Genomic DNA, 22592 nt, shown 5'->3' with positions numbered 1-22592 from the left:
AAAAAATATACGCCTATGTACTCATTATACCACCCCTCACCATGATATAATTATACAATGACTACTAAGGAAAACTGAATAAGGAATAATGGATCTAAGCCTCCTGTATCAACACAATTAATAAACAATGTGCATTTTTGTTTGCTTTGTAGATAATCATGCAGAACAAAGGACAACAATCTGAGGCTAAATCATAGAATCATAGGACTGGAAGGGATCTTGAGAGGTCATCTAGTCCAGTCCCTTGAACTCATGGCAGGACTAAGTATTATCTAGACTATCCCTGACAGGTGTTTGTCTAACCTGCTCTTAAAAATCTCCAATGATGAAGATTCCACAACCTGTATAATATTGTGTATATCAAACTTATTCAGAGGAAGCAATTATTACTGCAAAGCTTTAGGTGATTATCAGAGAAATAGAAGAGTAGGATAATGCACACAAAAACCTCTAGAGAGTACTTCAGTTACTTTGGTTTTGATTACCAAAGATCTAGGGTCAGATGGACTATATCATATATAAATATGTGCCATCCAAAACTGTCATGGGCAGCTGTAACATACCCACTAGCAGCAAGTTCCAGCTGATTCTATACAGAGGGGGACAGTACCATGAATTGCATTGTTTTTTATTCCCTTGAGCCCAAGAGTAATCCTGTTCACCAATTACTCGAAATTAAAGTCAAGTAATTTGACACATCTGTTTGGTACCTGACCACAAACTACCTTTTAAGCAAACCAAAGAGTTGGATAGTTTACTTCCACAATACTCTACAGAGTTTCATTACTGCAGTCATGATGAGAAAGGAAAACTGACAGGTTATTCAGGTTCTTGAATTGCTATTTTTTTTGTCATTACTGCCACTGTTATGTGATCCCAAAAGATTCAAAATAGAGGAAACTGGAAAGGCAGTTTGTTAACTGGGCCGAGGGCTCCCAGCCAATCATAACAAACACAACAAAAATGGAGCAATGCAGGTCTGAAAGTGCGACACTGGATGTAAGAGAATATGCTGTTCTCTCCAGGTAGGCTGTTTAAACCTTGCTTCTTTTTATGTAGTTAAGATACTACCTAGAAAAAAGTTACATACATGCAGATAATGCTAACCACCTAACATCTGATATCTAGGGCAGATAATTTTTGATATTTAGGGCACTTAATTTAAATTACATAATTAATCCTTGAACTAGATTGTATCTAGGTTTGGGAGTTTTTACAACTCAGGCAAGCCTGTTAGACATTTTACTGGTGATCAGATTTGTGTATTTACATCATTTTCTTAACCCTTTGAGTTCATAGTCTTGGCTTGCCAAGTTTTAAGATTCAGAGTACAACTCACTCTATGGATTAATTTTATGGTTTGGCAAAAGCTGTAACTGGTGACAACTATATTTTGTTACATGTTTTAATTCTACAGATGAACACATATGTATGTTTTAAAAAAATAATACAAATGATTAAACAGATTTATTTTAAAAAATTCAAAATATGACTCAAAATTCATTTACATTATTATATGGTACCAAACCAACCGGTTTAGTATCCACAGAACAGGCCCAATTCTCACTTTCATCTTGTAAATGGGAGTTAACTCCACTGAAGTCAGTGCTCTTAGACCAGTGTAAGAGGAGATACAGACTCAGTATCTTTTACTAGTAAAAGAAGTTATTTTTTAAAATTTGTAATCTCATTCTTGTTAGCATAGTTTCCTATCAGGAAACTTTGGTGCTAAATAACTAGTAAGTGCTTTATTTTTTAACGCTGAATACGCTTACCCTTTCAACCATATTCTGTGTTTCATTTTTACTATAAAAGTTATTCGTTGTCCAATTTCAAGCTGAAAAAGTATAAAAGTCCATTTGACTTCGCTAAAGCAGAACTAAAAGATTTTTTGAACTAAGATTAAATTGATATATCTAGAGCTTCTGTCATTGTAATATGACATTAGGAGGATACTCAAACACTAGCTTTGACTATAAGTGTCCTACTAAAGTAGTAGTCTACTGCAGAGTGCTTTTTGATGTATCAAAGAAATGGTACTATCTTTCAAACTGTATTCATATTTTAACCTCCTATCATCAATGTAAAGTAATAGCAGGGCTAAAGCATGATCCTTTTTTTTTCTTTTTTTTTTTAGCAGTTTTTAGAAGGGAGTGTTATGAGGGATTGCCTAGGCTTGCATAACATATTCAGGTTTAAATGAACCATCATCTATGTTCTCCTAAATGAAAACTATGTTAATTAGATTCTGTCCTTTTACCTTTATTTTATCGTAGTCTCCTTCCCCTTCCCTGCCTGATGTCATTGCTTTATCTTCGCTAATGGCAGGACAAGCAAATTACTTCCTAAAGTTGAGATACTCCCAATGGGTCCATCAGCAAATATTTCTGTATAATGTTGATGGCCAGTACCTCTGCTGTTGTGCAGGGCCTTTACAGCTCTGCTTCAGAACCCCAAATCTATGTCCTTGATGTTACCATTGCTACCATGTGGGGGCACTGCTCTAAAAGCCTTTATCCTTATTCTGTGAAAATCCTTTGTGAGGACTGGCTACTTCTCTGAGGCGCTTTTAATCACTAGAGCTCTGATATGCTTGGGATAAATAGCACACGAGCATGTAAAACTGCACAGCAGCATCAGCACCCATACATGGTCCATCAAAACATATAGGTGGATGTTGCAATGAATCTCCAAATAAATAGGGGGTCTAGAGGTTGAGAAATTCATGGCATAGAGATAGCAGAGCTGGGCTCTTATATGTTTATTATATGTTTGCATTAGAAAATATAGGTGCAGCCAGAGCTCGTAATTAGAGCAAGTTAGAAAATGGAATTTCCATCCTGCTTGAAATTCTGACACTCTGAAAATTGTTTTTCTCCTGAATTAGGATAAAAAGTCAAAATTTTCACAGAACAGAGATTCAAAACAATGAATTCAGAAATATGGAAATGGCCTTATTGAAAGGGTTTGTTTTAAAAATGTCAAAACATCTTAAAATCAAAGAATCATAGGGTTAGAGGGGACCACAAGGGTCATCTTGTCTAACACCCTGCCAAGATGCAGGATTTATTGTGTCTAAACCATCCAAGACAGATGACTATCTGAAAATCTCCAGTGAAGAAGCTTCCACAACCCCCCAAGGCAGCCTGTTCCATTGTCCTACTGTTCTTGCTTCTTATTTTGATAATGTCATGATGTCATAATATAATATAATATAATATAATATAATATAATATAATATAATAAATAATGTCAAAATGGGAAAGTCAAAATGAAATACTCTATTTTGTTTTTTAGTAATTTTGAACATTTCCCATTGACAATTTTGTCAAAATTGACATGCTCCTGCAAAACATTTCAGTTTTGATGAAGATGGCTTTTTCTGACAGAACACTGTTCCACTGAAAAATTTTTGAGCAATACTACTCATTATAGCATCTTTTTATCACCATTAACACAACCATAAGCACATTCATCTTATTTAAGATGGATTTATTGCCAATGTAAGGAGCCAGACTGGCTGCCCTGGAGTCCAACACCCCCTTCCACAAAACAACTAAAGAGTAGGTAGCAGTGGTGCAGTCTTTTAATGCTGTCCCTCTCCTCCCCATTGCACTGGTGACTGGTTCAAACTCGATGAGCAAGTAGTTTAATCTGCAACTCCAGTAGATGCTTGGCTACACTGTTAGTTCCAACTCCTCTATAAATGTGCTTCCATAGTGACTATAATAATAGAGGGCATCCATTACAAACTGGTTATGTTGCTATGTGGGTATCCCAAGATTATTCACAGAAGTTTAAAAAAAAACAACCAGATGTTAAAGACAAAAATAAAACTATAATTTTTCTACTGCTGAGAAGTGTCAGAAGGACAATCCTAAAGACTGAGGTCTGTTTTTCATCTACAGGACAGGGCACCAGCAAAGGCATAACATTGATTCAACTCCAAACAGAAAGGATGACCTCTAGGAATGAGAAAGTAGGTTCATTTTTAGGCCCACTGATTTTCTATTCAGGTTGCTGAGATGACCAACCATTCCCAGCTGCAATGGTGGAACACTTGAGAACTGGACCTGAGATCAACACCTCATTTCACTAAGCAGCTACCAGATGGTAATGATTTTCAGACATTACTGAATCAGTTACAAACAAGGGAACAGCTCTGTATTCCATTACAAGTTTCCTGAGATGTTCAGCCTTTTATGTCTTCCTCTAAACACACAGATAGAACCTTTTGAAAGATTCCTTTCTTTACACAATGAATTGTGAACACTGGAAGTACTATAGTATTAAGCTCAATGAGTGGCTGGTAATGTAACATACTAATGATGCTCCCAGATGTTTGATCTAATACAATAGTGCTGGATGCTGATGGCTCAGTTGATATCGTTCATTGCTGTAACTCTGTCAGACCGCAAATAGTATAAGACAATACAAGTAAAAATGTGACAAAAACGGTCCCTATGGACAAATTCTAAACCGATTTTTACCAATGGAAATTTGGCACTACTCCAGTGAACTTATTGGAGTTATTGTAAATGAGAGCAGAATTTTCCATTCAAGTTTACAGAGTTCCCGAGGTTTAATTGAGAGCAGAATTGGGGGTTGAACTGCCCCCATTTTTATTTTTATTTTATTTTAGGTAAACATTAAATTGGACTCTGAGTCTCATGACTATTGCAGACTGAACAATTTTTATTTACTCTGGACTTAAAGTGGCCTGAGATTTCTTCCCCCTCCCCCATCCCAACATAAGGTAGCCTCAACTTGAGCGCCCTCGTGTGGCAGGCTACAGCACAATGGGTGCATCTGCCTCAATATCCCCTTCAGATAACCCAAGGAGTCCACTACAGACCCTCTTGCCTCAATAGTATCTCTCCTTGGGGCTGATTTATTACAAAGAATTGCACAAATAACCCAAAACATAAGTCCTGACACACAGTCCATTTATCACCCCAGTGCCAGTAGTCATTAAAACTCCAAACTTCTCATGCCTCGATGCCTCACATACTGCACACAGTATATGCCTCGCACCACATCTGAACTCTGTCAGTCTTCTTCTATCCCTGTGCCAAGACAGCCACTCCACCCCTTCCAGCTGGAGTGCATCCCCACTCTTCCCTGCAGGAACCTCCACAGTCTCTCTGCTGGGAAATCATCTTTACCAGGGGAGCACCTCTCACTCTCCCTAAACCTCTCACAGTTCCCCTGGGCCCAATTCTCCAGCATGGAGATGTCAGGAGGTAAGCACCTCCAGTGATCACCTACCTTCAGCCCTCTTTGACCCTCAGCTCCAGCTCTCAGGCTTAAAGTCAGAAAAAAAGTTCCTTTGTTGCTGCTCCTCCTGCCTTCAACACCTGCCATCCCTGACTCTCTGGCTTAGAGAGGTCACCTGGCAAACCCTCTTGCTTTTCTCTTGACTTCAGTTTTCCCCCAGGAAATACTTTCTGGCTCTTTCATGGATCTCCTCTAGTCCCATGGCTTTTGGCAGCTCTCACATGCCTTCCTGGCTGACCAGGCAGGGGTCAAATGCCTTTTTTCTGACTGATTCTGGCAGCCCCAACTCACTGGATTGTTCTCTTATGGAGTTTCTCTCTTGTCTCTCCCCTCAGATTCTCCCTGACCATTGATAGCCCAGTTGCTGCTATGCCCTCTTAATTGGCCAAACTGGGAGCACTGGGGAGCTGGACATACTTCATTTACAAGGGCCAGCCACGCTGCGACACCCCAAATTCATCCCCCCATTACTATTTGTATTACAGGGGACCAAACCAAGATCAGGAGATAGCAAAAGATACCTGTCCCCAAAAACTTATGTTGTTAATGGACAAAACAATCCAGGGATAGGAGAAAGGAAGTATGCTTATCATCTCCTTATTACAGAAAAGGAACAGATGCACAGAGAGGTGAAGAAACTTGCCCAGTGACAGACAGCAGATCAGGGACTAGAGACTATGTCTATTGACTCTCAGTCCAGTGGGAGGCCTGTTAACTGGACCACACCACCCTGAACAGTTTGTTCCAAATCATTATTTGTTATGTTGCTCTGGGTTCAAAGAAAATTCTCTTCAGAAGTTTCCAGACTCTTTTGACTACCCTTACCTAGAGAAATAGAATTAATTATAAAGGAAACCAGTTTTTAGAAACCTGCTACTTTCTGGTAGATTTGCACCTTTGATATTTAAACCATAAATGGCCAAGATTTGCACCTTTGATATTTAAACCATAAATGGCCAGTTCTATTCCATGAACTTCTTATAATGAAAGAATGCAAAAAGAATGCAGCTCACTCTTCCATAGCTGTTTTGAATCTGCATATATTGTGTCATGAAATTCAGCAGCGATGACACACCGGGAGCAAGCCAGTTAAGTAATAATACCATTTTTAAAAAGTCACTTTCCTGACTATATTTAACTTGCACTTTAAGGGTTCAGCCAAATCCAGGAAAGAGAAGAAAACTCAAAAACTGAGGCTCTGATCTTCATTCAGTCCATTTTGAAGCTTCTGGTATTGCAGTGCATGGAGAACAGCGTAAAGATCTCCCTCTGTTCTCAGACCACTGCAATAGGCATGCTAGGATGACTTAAGGAATCCTTAATTGCAACAAAAGGTTGACCACTGGGGGAGTCCAAAGACTAAATGGACTGCTGACAAACTTTCTGTAGTGGACCACTTTCATTTTCAATCAAGCTGAATTTAATGCTGGTGGAATTTGCTGGATCAACAACTATCTGGCCTGATTCTTTCCCCATTGCAGGATATAAGACATTCCTATTGAAGTCAATAGTAATAACTCCTATCTTTCATAGAGAGACTCTTCAGACTAAATCTCTCCATTAATCTACAGAATGGATACAGCATGGGGAGTGGCAGTGCCAATTTAAACTCATTTTTTTAAAATTAAAAACTTAGGTCTGAAAATAATGTGTTTCTTACTTAAGCTACCAGAACATCCTTTGGTGACCAGTATATACTATTATTGATCAGAAATAAGTCCATTATCTCATGTACCACCATATGGTACCTTTTGGTTAATGTTGACTTATTAATAATGTTGACCTCAGTGTGTGTGTGTGTTTGTGGGGGGGGAATGCCAATGTTCCTGTTAAAATGTTAAACTTGTATTAATTACCAGGAAGTCCAAAAATGTATCTCAGAGAAATATATATTTAAATAGCTGAAGAGTACATCTTTGTGCAGTTTTGATAATATAACTTGAAGACCCAGGTGAAGCTCACATCATGTTTTGTTACAAATGTAAAACTCTGTCTAGGTTTACTGAAGTCTGGATACTTGTCAAGAAAACCTTCCCCACAGGGATAAGAGTGAGATACATAAAGTATTACTTCTTGTCAAAAATATATTCTTTAGCCCTCCTGCAAAACACACAAAGTAATTATAACAAAATAAAGATAAATCACTTGCCAGATTTCATTTTTTATTTACAGGCTAAATTCTACTCTCACACTGATGCAAATCCAATATAGCGTCATTGTGTCTTAATGGGTGTAAATCCAAAGTGACTGAGGGGGAGAATCTAGCCCCTTTATTTTTAAAATAGCCAAACTGAGTTCTTTCAAATTGTATATATATAAAAATATTTCTTCTGGTGGAGGGACTATATATCTCAATTTTTCCTGGTAACAAAGTTCCTAATGCCTAAAAATCTGTATAGCGGGGTGAATGTGCCGCTATCATGAATAATACCATCAAAATACTAGCCCCAAAATAGGTACGACAAACTCTATTTGTGGGGAAAGCAAACCCAATGGATGGTGTCCGTTGGTGTACAGTGCGGGTGAATGTGCCACTCTCATGAATAGCACCATTCACTAGGTTTGCTTTCCCCCACAAATCCCAGTAGCCACTTCAGGGCCAGCATTTGGATGATCATTTTTTACCTCTCTAGTTTTCTCTTCCCACAGTGTTTTCCTAATTCATTACAAAATGGAGATCTGAGACCAAATCACAAAGACCTTAGACAATACTGTCCAGTTGGTTAGGGACTGAAAGGAATCTCTTTCCTTGCAAATTTAAATGCTCCCAGATGAGCCTATGCCTACAAGCTCAGTCCTGCTGTTTTTCAACTAATCATCTGCAAAATTGGAAGAAAAAAAAAGACTTCTGGTAGGTGAGCCACAGCAGGGCAATTAAGATGATGCGGCAGAGGTAGACATCTGCTCCTAGACAGATACAGTTCCACTGATGCTATCTATAGTTACAATCCTTCCGAGAGATAAACAACATGCGAGAGCAGTGTGCAGGAGGAAGTGCCACACTGAGAAAGTGGTGATCGGAGGCCAGGCTTGCGGCCCCTGTGGTCTGAGAATGAGAGAGAGAGAGAAAGAGGGAGGGAAGGAGAGCAGGGCATGTACCAGGCACACACAGGTGACAGAAGTCACAGGACAGACACATCTAGATGTAAATTGGAAGAGATGTGTGAGAGATGACACTTGAGGGAGGCAGAATTATAGTGAAGATGAAAAGCACAAGAAGACCAAAAGGAGGGGGGGGAACCCCTCTCTGAACTGTTTGCAGATAGTTACAGTTAAATCAGTTTGAAATTAAGAACTTCATATGCGGATTACTTATTTATTTGCTAAACTCAGAGGTTTGAATGGCCTTTGGGAAATTCAAAAGTCATTTTCAGAATCCTTGCCAATGCACCTACAGCTTGTGATAGGACTTAGAGTGTGGTCTAAATTAATACTCCACAGTTCAGATGGATGTTTACTCAGAATTTATTACTATTTAGGACTTCTGTTATAGTAATGTCTAGAGGTCCCAGTTGAAATCTGTCCCCACATTGTGCCAGGTGCTGTACAAACACAGAAAAGGATATAGTACCTGCCCTAAAGAGCTTACAACCCTAAGGGGTAAATTGTTCCATTTAGGCTTGAAATAGGGGATAAAGAATCATTCTGCAATAGAAAAGCAAAATGCTTCCCCGGGCTCCCCAATTGTGCTGGGTCTCAAAAGCTTTTTGCTAGAAGCTATTGGAGGTTGAGGAATACTCCCTCCTCTGTAAGCAACTTGTCCAGTTGCTCCTGTGAGATACATCTGGATGGCAACCCTGGCACTCCTCCAAGCACAGGGAATGTTTAGGTCTCACACAAGGTGGGTTAGAGTCCTTACTTCCTCCTACTTCCCTGCATGGCCATAAAGGTTTAGCAAGGGGACAATACAGCTCTAAGACATTATCTGGATTATCTCAGAATGTTAGGGCTGATCTCATAACAACCATATTTTCAAACCTTCCTACACTTTCTTACACAGCACCTTTGCTGCTAACATGTGCCTACCTCTCACTACCAGTTTTGTCTGCTCAGGAAAGTCCTGGTGGCCCCCTTCTGATGCGTTTCCTTCATCTTCAGCAGAGGCCATAGGGCCTGAGTAAGCCACAAAAGCAAGAGAACTGGGGAAAAAAACAAAACAAAACAATGCTATATCAGCCCATCTTGAACTGGAATCACAGACCAATGAGTGTGAAGTTTCATAACATAAGTTATAAACTTCTGGCCCAACTACATTGTTTTCACATTTTAGGACTAAATATTACTTTTGTCTGACTGGAAAAAATACCCTCACCCCTCACGCCCTGCAAACTCCAGAGATTAATGTAAAAATTAGAGTCCTGAGTGGATATAAAGTCCTCCTGCAATTTTGTGATGTTGGCTTTTTAAACTTTAAATATATCTATTGCTTGTGAAAAGTGCTTAACCAACAGCTCTGAGATTTTCTGTTTATGCACAGAAAAGGTAGAGTGGGACTGAATGTTTTCAGCAAACAATTCACCAATTCTGCTTCCCTGACTCACCTTTCATTCCACAGAGGTAAATGAATTTAGACTCTTTTTCTCCTCATGGAACTTCACAAGCAGATTGCAGACATCTTAGACATATTTGTTGTTCCATTATGCAATTATGCAAGGGAGGAGATGCAAATTTTTGTTTTTGTTTTACTCTAAAGATAGATCACAAACTGTTCACTTGGGGAGTCAAACTTTGTAGTGACTGGTCACATGGTATAATGATTTCTGGTGTTTACCTTTCATGCTGCTTCATTTCAAATCTACAATCACACATGGTAGCTTAAAAATTCCTTTCCAAGAGTTACACTGGTAAAACTCAATCACATTAATATTTGCAATAAGTGAACAAAAAAGGATTTAGAGTTCTTGTGGAAACAGAACTATAGGAATTTCATTTTAAAATATGAGTGAATATTCAAAGCACAATTTTAATACCATTCACCCAGCACTGACAAAGTACTGAAGCAGCAATGGTGCAAAAAAAAAAAAAAAAAAAAAGAGGGATATCTGCTACTAATATAGTATCCCATTAATGCATCTCAGTCCTAATATGGAGGGATCACATTTGGGTTACCAGCATAATTCATTCTCCATGCCCAGTGTGAAGGAACGGCTGATACTGGTGACATCACCAGCTGTGATATCACCAGAGGGGACAGAGCTGAGGGGGAGGGGGAGGATTAAGGAGATGGTTGGAGATTGGATCTTGAGAGAAGAAGATCTGGGAATTGTGACAGGGCAGTGACAGGGAATTGGAAGTCAGAGGGTCAGACAGAAGGTCTAACTAGACTTGCCTAGAGAAGAAGGCTAACTGAGGCAGGGTTAGTAGAGCTCTGAGGAGGAAACTTGAAGAGGCTGAAGAGAGCTCAGCTTGGTGTTCCACGCCCTGGAAGCTTCACACATAAATAAATTTGTTATTTAAATAACAAATCCAGGCTTTGGAGGAGAAAGATTCCTCAGAAAAAATGAGGGACTCCCAAAGCCGTCCTGGTAAGTCAGCAGCAAGGGTTTGTGCTTAGAGGTGACATCAGACACAGGTCATGGCATGATAATAGAACTGTAGGACTGGAAGGGACCTCGAGAGGTCATCTAGTCCAGTCTCCTGCACTCGTGGCAGGACTAAGTATTATCTAGACCATCCCTGACAGGTAATAAGTATGTAATGTAATATATGTGTGGGTAAAGTACGTATACATAAATAATTAAGAAGCTCAAGGCTGACTTATATAGGGTAAGACGAACCATTTGTGTGTGTATAAAACTTACTTAGGGGGAAGATCCAAGGCTCAGAACACCAAGCTGAGCTCTCTTTGGCCTCTTCAGGTTTCCTCCTCATAGTTCTACTAACCCTGCCTCAGTTAGCCCTCTTCTGCAGGCAAGTCTAGTCAAACCTGTCTGACCATCTGATTTCTGGTTCCCTGTCACAATTCCCAGATCTTCCTCTCTACAGATCCACTCTCCAACACCTCCTAGAGGCTCCATCCACTCTGGTGGTATCACAGGTGGTGATGACATCAGTCTCATGATTTCTTTAATGCTTCCAGTTCCATGTTAGATTATATAATGTATGTTCTTTGCATAATAAATACGATACTTTATTTTCACCGCCTCTAAGACTAAGCCTGATATGTGCTACTAAGTTATTTAGACACTTGACTGCCGCTTCCTGAAGTGATGCTACATAATAGTTACCACATGCTAGATTGTATCTCCAGGTTTCCAGTTCCTGGGGACAAAAGACTAAAAGCTTTTAACTCTATGTCTCAAAGAGACAAGGAGTGCATATTGGATGGTGGCAGCAAAGGTACCAGATAAAGAGTCACCAAATATATATGTGTACATATGTCAGCTGTTCACTGGGGAGAACAGGTTGACACACCCGGTAAATCATTAACCTTTCTTCTGAGAATGCCAGAAAAGGTGTCACCATTAAAGTTGGTTGGAAAATGGAGAAAAATGTTCACGAAAATGTTGTTGAATATTTTTGCGAAAATATTTTGATGAGCTCTTGTTACGATAATTATGAAGTCTTTTGTGATTTCCAGGGGCGATACGTTCACAGAGATCGCCTCTCCAAGAAGACCACTAATTCATTTCAGATAAGATAGAAAATGGCTATCAGACTATAACAACTTCTGGTCATTCCACCAGATTTCTAGCGTAACATTAATTCAAAGGCTCTGTTGTTTCCCCGAACCAGCAATCCTGAGCTTTTGATTGATAACTGAGTAATACATTGACTTCTATCCTACTCTTCTTCTAATGGAGTAGTCTAGTTTCTGAATTTTCTGAGAGGTTTGGAAATTGCAGTAAAAAGCATCTCTCTTTCTCTCTCTTCTTTTGTGTTTCTGATTGAAGTGAATGCAGTAGATTTAATATGATTCGATAGCTTTATAGAAACAAATAAATTTAAAAAATGGGGGTGGTTTGTATATTGGGGGCACTTTACATTGCTTGATTCTAGCCCACTGTGCTGTTTTCTGGAAGTAGCATTTTATTATGATTGTCCTTCTTTTTCACTGCAGTCTATGCTATCACTTGAAAGAGTGCACTTCCCCCAATTCGGCTTTGCTTTGCAAGCTTTTTATCTTTTCTACCTTGCTGGAGGCATTATTAGGGCACTTCCCCTTTGACCAGATGGGCAGACGAACATCTATCCTTTGGAGCCAGTGTTAGTGCTGTTCAGTAGATCAGCTCTCAAATGGTACTGAACTGTGACCTTTTCTTCTGTTCAAAGACTAAATACGTAAACTCACGTTTCCATTGGTGCCAAGCCTGGGAACCTAAGTTACTCCCTAATCCCAAGTCTCCCAGTCAGCAGCACAATGGGTAGCTCTCCATGCCAGCCGGCAAGCTACAAAGAATGTCTTTATTGTATCTTCCTCAACAAATTGCTTATTGTTCGGCCTGCAGGCTGTGAACTGTCCAAAATATTGCTTTGCTTTTAACTTCTTTTTTTTCCTTGATTTTGTTTATAAATGAGAGCTGTTTTGGTTATTTATAAATATTTTTTTAAAGGGTACCGGTTACTTTTGTTGTTCTTTTGCAATATACCTGTCTTCCAGAAGCCAATGGCAATTGGTGGATAAATACATGTCATGCATGTTTGAATTCTCCAGAGTGAAGGTGCTATAGAAGGGCAATGTATTATTCTAATACAGTGCAGAACACTGAATTGGTTAAATTACCCTGGAAAAAAAATCAGGATGAATGGTTCTGAGTATTCCAGAGCAACAAAATACACATGCACTTGCTTTACTTAAATTTTGGGCCACATCTGATGTGGCTGGGCTGTTTGTGGCATAGAAACAGAGAGAGTAAAGCAAAAGTCGATTTACACCACCTTTGGGAGTGAGATTCTGCACTCTGGGGCTGTCCAGGGACCAGCCCAGTCCCTGGGGTAAATTAAAAGAGGCTGCTCTAGCTTCATTGCCCACAGCCACCAGGAGAATTTCTGGTAGCAGCCAATAGCCAGAATCCACAATGTCAGAATCTGACCTTTTGTCTTTAGCAGGAGCTTCTGGAGGCATCATTCCTGGAACAGACATTATACGAGTGGGAGCACCAATGGAGTACAGCCACTGCTACATTCTTCAAACAGGTTTATCATAGGCACCCCCACCCTGAGTAGGGTGACCAGATGTCCCGATTTTATAGGGAAGGTCCCAATTTTGGGGGCTTTTTCTTATATAGGCATCAATTTTTTTACACTTGCTATCTGGTCACCCTAACCCTGAGCCAGCTCTGATGGTTACTGTGGAAGTTTCTAGTGTTTCTCATGGAACCTACCAGTTAGGGGGCGCAGTGAGCAGAATTGTTTCTTATCTTTGTGAAAGGGCACAGAAATTGTATGGAAATACTCATGAAAGGTTGGGGCTTTGTGTCAGCTCAGCAGTGCTAATGGGTCCATTTAATGACTTGTGTATTTCTACAACTGATCTTACTTTTTACACACTTTCATTATGATCTAAGAAAAAAAGTGTAATGGTTTCTGGAGGAACATGTCATCTAAGAAGCACAAAACCCTGCTAAACACCAAAATCTATGTTAATACACTATTAAGTTGAGAATGCAAGCAGAAGAGTCAAGGCTTTCAAAAGCTAAAGTTTCCACATTAACTTGACACATTGCACATCCAGCATGATATATATATTGCATTATTTTTCAGTTATTATTTAGGCTGCTACATGCATGGTTTAATATATATGTGTAGTCCATGGGTCAAATGCTGTCAGTTACACTAGTGTAAATCAAGAGTGACTGCATCAAAGTGGATGAAGTTATAATACTGTGGATTTACACCAGTGTAGCTCAAAGCAGAAAATAATTCAATATGTGCAATGCCACTGAGGGAATTTCCAGACATGTGTGCGCTTAAATTCTTCACATTTTTTCTTCCAATATTATTGTATCTTTCATTTAGTTTCTTTGTTGTTGTTTTCAAAAGAAAAAAGTGCCCACACTCTAACACCCCAGTGAAAGGCCATCACCACTAAGCTACCAAACCTTCCAGCTCTCAGTCTCAATGATATAAACAGCATTTCCTTATAGGTACAGAAAATCTCTTTCCCTCAACTACATTTAAGGCCGAGTGTTCTAAGATACAACAATGTGTAATACTGAAACTCCAGCTGAATGTTGGCAAGTTGGCACTCAGACTGAATGCTGAATTGCACATAGGTTGGGTAGATTAGTAGTTGAAAGGGCATCTCTGGCTTTGTCAATGAGCGTGCGGGTTTGTAAAGTTGGGCTTGTCATAAGTTAAATGCTTGGGGATTTGGGGCTGCAGTGGGCTGGGCAGGTTTAGCTGATAGGAAGGGGCTTAGGCACAGAGTTGCAATGTATTCTTCAGTACAAAGCAATGTAGGACAAAAAACTTGAATATGTAGACACTGGGGACCACTACAGAGGCCAGTCAGATATAATGGGCGCCTTCAATTTTTGTGATAAATGGGAAAGAAGTAGTGGTTATCTGGATTGAGATAAAATCCAAAAAGCCTTAGGTGTTAAGTTAATCATATCAGAATACCTTACTCAATATGGAAACTCATGTCCCTCACTTGCAGAGCTGGTATATTAATATGATGTTCTGTCACTTAAAATAGTGTCATTAATCATTATATCTTAACATACTTTTAAATTTAAAGTGACTTCTCTTCATGGATGACTTTGAAAAAATAAACAAACATTTTAAGTATTTTAAAAACAAACAGAAATATTTTAAAAAGCTCATAAGAAGGATTTTGCCCCTCTCACTCCTCCTGCACCTTCTAAAATACTCACCAATCAAAATGCCAGGTTGGATTCTGTTCAAACTTTTCAAAAAAAATTCAGTCTCAGGTTGAGATGATCAGTCACGGGAAATTATAGCCTCAATGAAAATAAAGCAAATAATTACTGAAAAATGGGGAGTTGTATCAAATGCCCATCTCAACCATGCTGGTAACTATTTCTGGGGGAAGAAACTATAATTACTTATGATTGGCTAAAGGGATCTTTGAAGATTATGAAACATTTGAATATGATACATTATAGAGAGTTGTACATAGATAAATGGATAGAGATCTAGAGATAAATGTATTAAATATGGATGCTCACTAGCATGCACACCTAGCTAGCTAGATATACTGTATAGATATAGATTTGCCAGAGTTGTTTGATCCCATAAGGACTTTTATACAAGAAACTTCTCTTTTATATTCTGAAATAATCTCTCTAGAGACTGATAGCGATGATACAATAGGCTGGAGTTGCTGTTATTAAAAAGAAATTATTATTTTTTTGACTATGTTGCTTTTTTTTCCCTGTGGGATTCTGATTCCAGACATTCTACAGCCTGACATCCACTGGGAAAGTGATGACACCATTAATTATTTAAGGGTTTGAAAACCACAAGAACTACAGTATATAACTAGATTGGATTGACTTTTTAACTCTTTTGATTAATAATAGATAGAGCCTTGGATATGTGAATTGGTCGAATGCTAACCTGTTAACAAAAAAAGTATAAGGGATGAATGCTAACACTTCTCATAAGTTATTCTACTTAACACATTGGCCAAACAAAACAAAACAAACATATGGAACACTCTACCTCAGTCTTATATTTTCAATGCACCATCAATATTTGATGACTACCTAATGTCTCTATATATCTAGATACAGATATATATTTTGCTCATATGTCTTCCCAATATTCCCCATTTTCTACCCCTTCCTCAAAAAACAATGGACACATACATTCAATATCCTGTTTTGCTTTTTGACTTGCATTTTAATTTCACTAACTGTTTAGAAGTGAAAGTGATATTTCAGACTTCAGCAACAATGTACAAAGGGTTGGAACTTCCACACTTTATGACATTTGTACTTTTTAGCTGGACAGGAGCGGACATTTGTGGAGATTTAAAGAGATATAGTGCTTCATCCTTCCACCATTCTGTCTGATTTAACTATCAGACCGAAAAATACCTCCACCCCTTCTGAGCATTTTTCAAGACCAGGATAGGAATGGATTTTCCTAGCATTAGGATAGAGGAAACATCTGAATTCAATGCCTCATTATTAAATAATGATTTGCTGCACTCCAGCTACCTGATTCTGGTCAGTAATATTGGTGTAAATCCCAAGTAACTCCACTGACTTTGGTGGAACTCCTCTGGATTTACTGGTGACTGGGATGAGGATCAAGTCCTGGCTGTGAAAATGAAATTGGGTTAATTTATTTGCTAAAATAAAATGTTCGGTGAACTGTAATAATGAACAAACACACCACGCCTGATACCAATCCCATTAGTACAGATGTAAGTCACTTCACTTACACTGGTGTAAAACATGTGTACACAAATTCAGGTCAGTACCACTGCATTCTTTGCCTTCATACGAATGTTATAAGAAATTCACAGAGACATATGGCCAGATTCTGTTCCCCTTACCATGAGTAGCCCTTTATTCCATTTGTGGTCCCAATGAAGAAAATAGGACCAATCATGAAATAAATTGCTACTTAGGGTAAGAGGATCAGAATCTGGCCCATAATCGCAATACATATCTCTTTTTCAAAGTCAGATTCATAGTGTAAATCAATGTAGCTCTATTGACTTAATTGCCGCTATACTGATTTACAATTTACACCAGATGAGCATTTGGCCCTGAGTGCTAAGTAAGATTTGAATCACAGCTTCACTTTTTTCAGACTTTCTTTGAATACACCCTAATATCTAACCAGGGGGTTGAGATCAACATCCGACTTAGCTGGAATAACAACTACCTCAAGAATTGGTCTTTCCTACAGTATCTTTCACCTGTCATTAAAAAAAAATCAGCATTTGTTTTCTTTCCCATCTGGGATTATGTGACAAAATGATCTCCTGCCTCTAATCAATTATTTTTCCTCTGTATCTTTTGCATTTTCCTGCAGAACCATTTGCAAGTACAACAGAAAGATCCTTTAGAGATAATCTGGTTATTATTACAAATTCAACCTCAGACGCTGCAGGCATTAAAAGATGAAAATTGCCTAAAGTCCACTGTTGTACAACAAATCTGTACCTCTGGACTCCTGTCCTGAGGTGAAAATGCAAACTGGAGAGATGTTTAGAATCATTTTGACAGTTCATAAAATTAAGCAGGGATTAGGGATTCTCTTAAAAAAAAATGCCATGGGGCTCACGCAATGTTAACCACATCTCCCTGCAACAGGTATTACTGTAACACACTAGTTGGAAGACAAGGAAAAAGGAATGTCATGTAATTAAACCTGCCATGTATGGAATAGCTATCAAGCCAATTTAAAACTCTAAGTTGTATTCAGTACTTACATATATATGTAGGTTCTTATAGCACTATTATCTGGGCCTTGTTGGACCTCTTGTATATTTTACTATGCTTCATACTTAATGAATTGACCCCTGATCTTGTAAACACTTATGCATATGCTTAATTTTACATACCCTGTACTCCTTTTGACTTCAGCATGATTATTCGCATGCATAACGCTAAGCATGAGCATAATCATTTGCAGCATTGGGGCCATAATCAGTAATAACGGTATATTAAGGTATGCACTTAACAAGAAAAGCAAGAATAGGATATAATACAGTAGATATGTACAAATGCTTGTGGCACGTAACAGTTGTGACCATGGCTGTAGTGAATTCGTACTGAGATTCACACAACTAATCATGGAAATATCTTTGTGGTGTGCAAGCAGCTGTAGTAGTGACATCAGCCTTCTGAAATTCCCCACCCACCAAAGAGTCCTTTCAATACAATACAATGTTTTTCACTTCCTGACATAAAATAATGAGTAATAATTCTCTGGCATATTAACAAGATCCCATTCCACCCCAGAAGTAGCTGCATTTTAATTACTGTGTGAGCTGGGTCTTAATATACTGCACATAGTTTAGAGTTCGGTTTCTACTATACAAGATCATTAGGACTGAGACATTTTCATGTTTCATTAACATGTTTCCAAAAAAAATTAAGAGTTGAACTGGTTGAAAGTTTTCAAATAAAAAGTTGTTTTTTTTTAAATGGCCTTTTTTAAGTGAAAACATTTTCAATTTTTTTTTCATTTTGAGCACTTATTTGTGACTTTTGAATAAAAAAAATGTTATCAGCGTTTTAGCAGTTTATTATTTTTTTGTTTGTTTACTGGACACTGGGTTTTGGTAATGGAATTGATGATGATTAAGAAATTTCCTGAACATTAAAAAAAATTAAAATATGGCTCAATTTTGAATCTTTTGAAATGAAAACAACTTCAGTATTTAAATTTTTTTCACAAGATTTATTTTTCGTTGCACTCTATTTCGGAATACAGACTGAATGGAGCTGGGATAAAAGGGCAAAATCTTTCCTACTAAATGTTGATTTAAATATTTAAACAAATTTGCTTAGTTTTGGTCTGGACCCCCCTTGTTGCCTATTTTCTAGGAATACTATGGTAAATCAGTTTACTGGCAGGCATGCCTGCAGAAAGGACAAATTATAAAACAATACTGATGAAGACATGTGGGATATTAATTTTGAATTCCTAATTGCCATTTGTTGCCCTGGAAACTATAGCTGACCAGAGGACAACAATTCCATTCTGCAGCAACTTCAGGTTTCAAAATCTGTTTTTGTTCCAGACTGGAATGAAAACAAGACATTTCAAACATTTTAACAAAAAACATGTTATTGTGTCATAATATCCATTTTTGGATCAAAACCTGAGTTTTTTGGTTCAGGAAGGTATGTGTCTGTCCCGATGGGTAGGGCATGGCTCTGGGCTATGGGAGAGCCAATCCCATCTCTGCCTGATTCAGAGCAGAGCTCTTCATTCCAGATCATTCTGAATCAGCCAGAATAAGGACATGAACCCATGGGTATGTCTACACTGCAGTAAAAGACCATGGCATGGTAGTAGCTGGCCAGAGTCAGCTGACTTGGGCCCGCAGGGCTAAAAATTGCAGTGTAGACATTCGGACTCAGGGTGGAGCCTGGGCTCTCAAACCCCATGAAGGGGGTGGGTCTCAGTGCCTGGGCGCCAGCCCAAGCCCAAACATCTACACAGCAATTTTTAGCCCCACAAGTCAATTGACCCAGGTGCTGAGACTTGGTGCCGTGGGTTTTTTATTTCAGTGTAGACGTACCCTAATTCTACCACATCCCAGGCTCGTGCCTCAGCCACCAGGCTCTAGATCATAGGGTGTCAGTCTTTCTCTCCCTTTCATTTCACCCAAAATGTTCTGCCCAGCTCTACTGGAAACCTGATTCCGAGAATTACATATATCCAATTAGGACACAGAAACACACCATGTGACCTATGTGTCTGATCTAAATGGTTCATATTTCAAATGTTGGAATAATTGCAATGAACTGCTCATGCACAGGCCAAGAAGAACTAACAGAAATTATTTTTAAAATAATTGTGAATATATGGCAGTCATGGTTGGAGACATGGATCTCACCTTAAAGAAAGAAGACTGGGAAGCTACGTAGGAACTAGATGGCTAGCATTATAGGAACAGTCCCTATAGGAACAAAATTTAATTTCTGTTCTGCAGCCACCTGTCTTAGGAGAGGCCAGTGGTTTCACATTAGAGTCTCAGGATGAAGTTGTTGTGGGTAGAAGAGGACAGGCTACCTGAAAAGAGGAAGTATGTGGACTTTTTCTCCGTTCCTCACCTTTTCCATCTTTGGGTTGGACTTGTGGAGCATAAAGCCCCTGATGTGTCATGTTGCAATGAGATAACAACACAATGCAAATAATATCACCTTCTGCCACAACCTGATGACATTGCATATTCAGCTCTGGGCAGCTCAAACCCATGAAGTTCAGGTTTAATCCAGATGATATGAACTTGCTCAGTCTGGAGAGATTTGTGTCTTTTGCAGAACAATATACACATCACTAATTCTAATGTTTCATACAAGACCACATTCTGTAGAGTAAATTGGTTGTGTTATGCCAGGCTTTTTTTATAAAAAGGTTGACATGGGCTGTTGTGTGTGTAATTTGTTATGGTCTCACTATGTGTATAAAAATGTTAGAGCTATGTATTCTCCTGTTGGATTTTATTGTTGAGTTGGCAAATAAGGAGTAATAGCACCTTCTGTAAGTAGAACCATATTTCTGGCAAGGCAGTTGGCATGTCAAGGCATTTTTAGCCAGGAATTACATTCATATCAGGTTTATCTTCTTATGCATGACTGGAAAGTTAGCTATGAGGGTGAGTGTGTGAGTGTGTGGTCAGTAATGTATCAAACATTAATCCAGGTATCAAATCCTTCAAAGTGAGAATATTTGATTACATTTCCATAAACCATGCCTGCTTTGGAGGAATGATACTCTGTCATTTATTTCCAAATTGACATCTCTATTGGTTGTCAAGGCATGTTAATTTGCAAATCAGCATTTTGCTTGAAGCTTTTAAGCCAGTCCAGCTAAGCAGTGACTGCTATTACTGTGCAATTAGTGTCTAAAGCATTTAAAATTAAATTTAAAAAAATCTAAAATATTAGAGAGTGTTCAGTAGAATGGCCAAAAAATATTTTGCTGACTGTGTAGAAGACCTGGATTTAGGAAATTACAAGTAGACTTCAGTCTGACTTGAGAGGGACAAAAGAAGTGTACATTGTGGGATTTTCAAACTTGAGGGAGAGTTGCACTGCTCTTCAGAAAATCTCTGCCCATTAGTTCATAAAGTATATTACTTAGATGCTACAATACAATAGCATGTGACAGTTAGAGATGGGGCAAGGAACTAGTGTATGGATTCAGGATTGGCATTAATTTAAACTAAAGCTTATGAACAAGGATTTGAGGCTAAAATGGCGCTAGGTTTCAGGTTTGGAATCAATGGTGCCAAAGGCTTGCAATCTTTTTTTGTGTGATTTCAGCCCAAAATGGAGGAAATGTCATGAGAAGTGCTAACTTTGAGGGATTTCCACCATTACTGAAAGTGTCTTAAAACTTCAGTGTTCTTATATTTCCTCCATTGTGGGCTAAATGTGTACAAACAAGGAATGTTCTCGTGAGATTTAATCTTCCTGTGCAATGGAAACATAAAAAAACCAAACCAAAAACAAACAAAAAAACTTTCCAGTTTTGGATCTGCCTTGGAAACAAAACTGAAAAGGAAAAAACTTGTGGAACTTGAAACTAACTCCCCCCATTCACCTAGAAATTCTTTGGGTTTGGCCTATTTTACAGAAGATGCCAGTGAGAAAAGGTGGATTAGGGAAAGAAGACAAAAAGGAGAATAATCTGGAAGACTGATATTAGACTGGAAACCCACTTAAAAGGGAAAGAACTAAATAAATACAAACACTGTTCAATTTTTAATAGGCTACTTACAATAGATCTCCTTACATTGGCTGTCTTATTTTAATCTTCCCATCCCGTCTTGAGTTCTGTTCTTTCAATGGTTTTATACTGATCTGCTGCTGTTGCTGAATGTCTGTCAAAGGCATTGGAGAGACAATGGCGTTTGTGGGAAGTAATAACTTCTATCGGACCAACTTCTTTTGGTGAGAGAGACAAGCTTTCTAGCTTACACAGAGCTCTTCTTCAGGTCTGGATAACAGATTCCAAGTCGATCATATAGGCATTGGGAATCAAATTAGGATCAAAGCTCTCCCACTACCCCAACTTTTCAGGACTTTTCTGGGATTTCTATTTGCCTTTACTAATATGTTCAAGTGCATAGAGAGGGGCTTTTGGTGATGAAATACATTTATGAGTCTATGCACTAAAATTCAAATTGAAACTTTACTAGATGTTTTTTTCTTTTTTTCCCCTAGGTTTTTAGTATTAGCATCACTTTATACCGTAGTGGTGCCCATTGTGTGTAAGGTGCTTTTGAAGATATAATTATACTTTAAGGGTGGAGTATGTGTCAACTGAATCCAATCAGTTTCTATCACCTCTGTGTTTGAAATATAAATGGATTTTTTTTAAATGAACCATGTTAAAAAAAATCTTTGCAAAAACTTAATTTCCAACACAAATGAGATATAGGCCCAGATGTTTCTCTCATTTATACTGGTGGCAATCAGGAGTAATTCCAGAGAAGTCAGTACATTTAAAACTGGTGAAAAGAGGCAAAAGAATCAGGCCCATGCTTATTTTTGGAATTTTTGACTATAACATACATACGTTTGGCTGGGGGAAAGGTGAACTTCAACCCAGTAGAGACTATGTGGCTGCTCAGTCTATAGCTCAGATTGATGAGCATAGCTGACACATCTGGGGTATATGGAAAATAAACTTCTGGGTCTAACGACATA

At 38.5% G+C, this 22592-nt stretch overlaps 1 long non-coding RNA gene across 1 annotated transcript in view; it reads right to left on the bottom strand.

The window, feature by feature from the left end:
• Window positions 1–22592, bottom strand: part of LOC123369612 — a 252313-nt gene that overhangs the window by 213211 nt on the left and 16510 nt on the right. The window contains exons 2-4 of the long non-coding RNA XR_006579105.1: window positions 21661–21763; window positions 15096–15183; window positions 9304–9416 (exon numbers count right to left, since the gene is read on the bottom strand). This is a non-coding gene — a long non-coding RNA (uncharacterized LOC123369612). The remainder of the gene's footprint in view (window positions 1–9303; window positions 9417–15095; window positions 15184–21660; window positions 21764–22592) is intronic.

This window comes from Mauremys mutica, chromosome 4, assembly GCF_020497125.1.
Source record: "Mauremys mutica isolate MM-2020 ecotype Southern chromosome 4, ASM2049712v1, whole genome shotgun sequence".
In the NCBI taxonomy this organism is placed as follows: domain Eukaryota; kingdom Metazoa; phylum Chordata; order Testudines; family Geoemydidae; genus Mauremys; species Mauremys mutica.
This window is presented reverse-complemented; position numbering and strand designations above follow the sequence as displayed.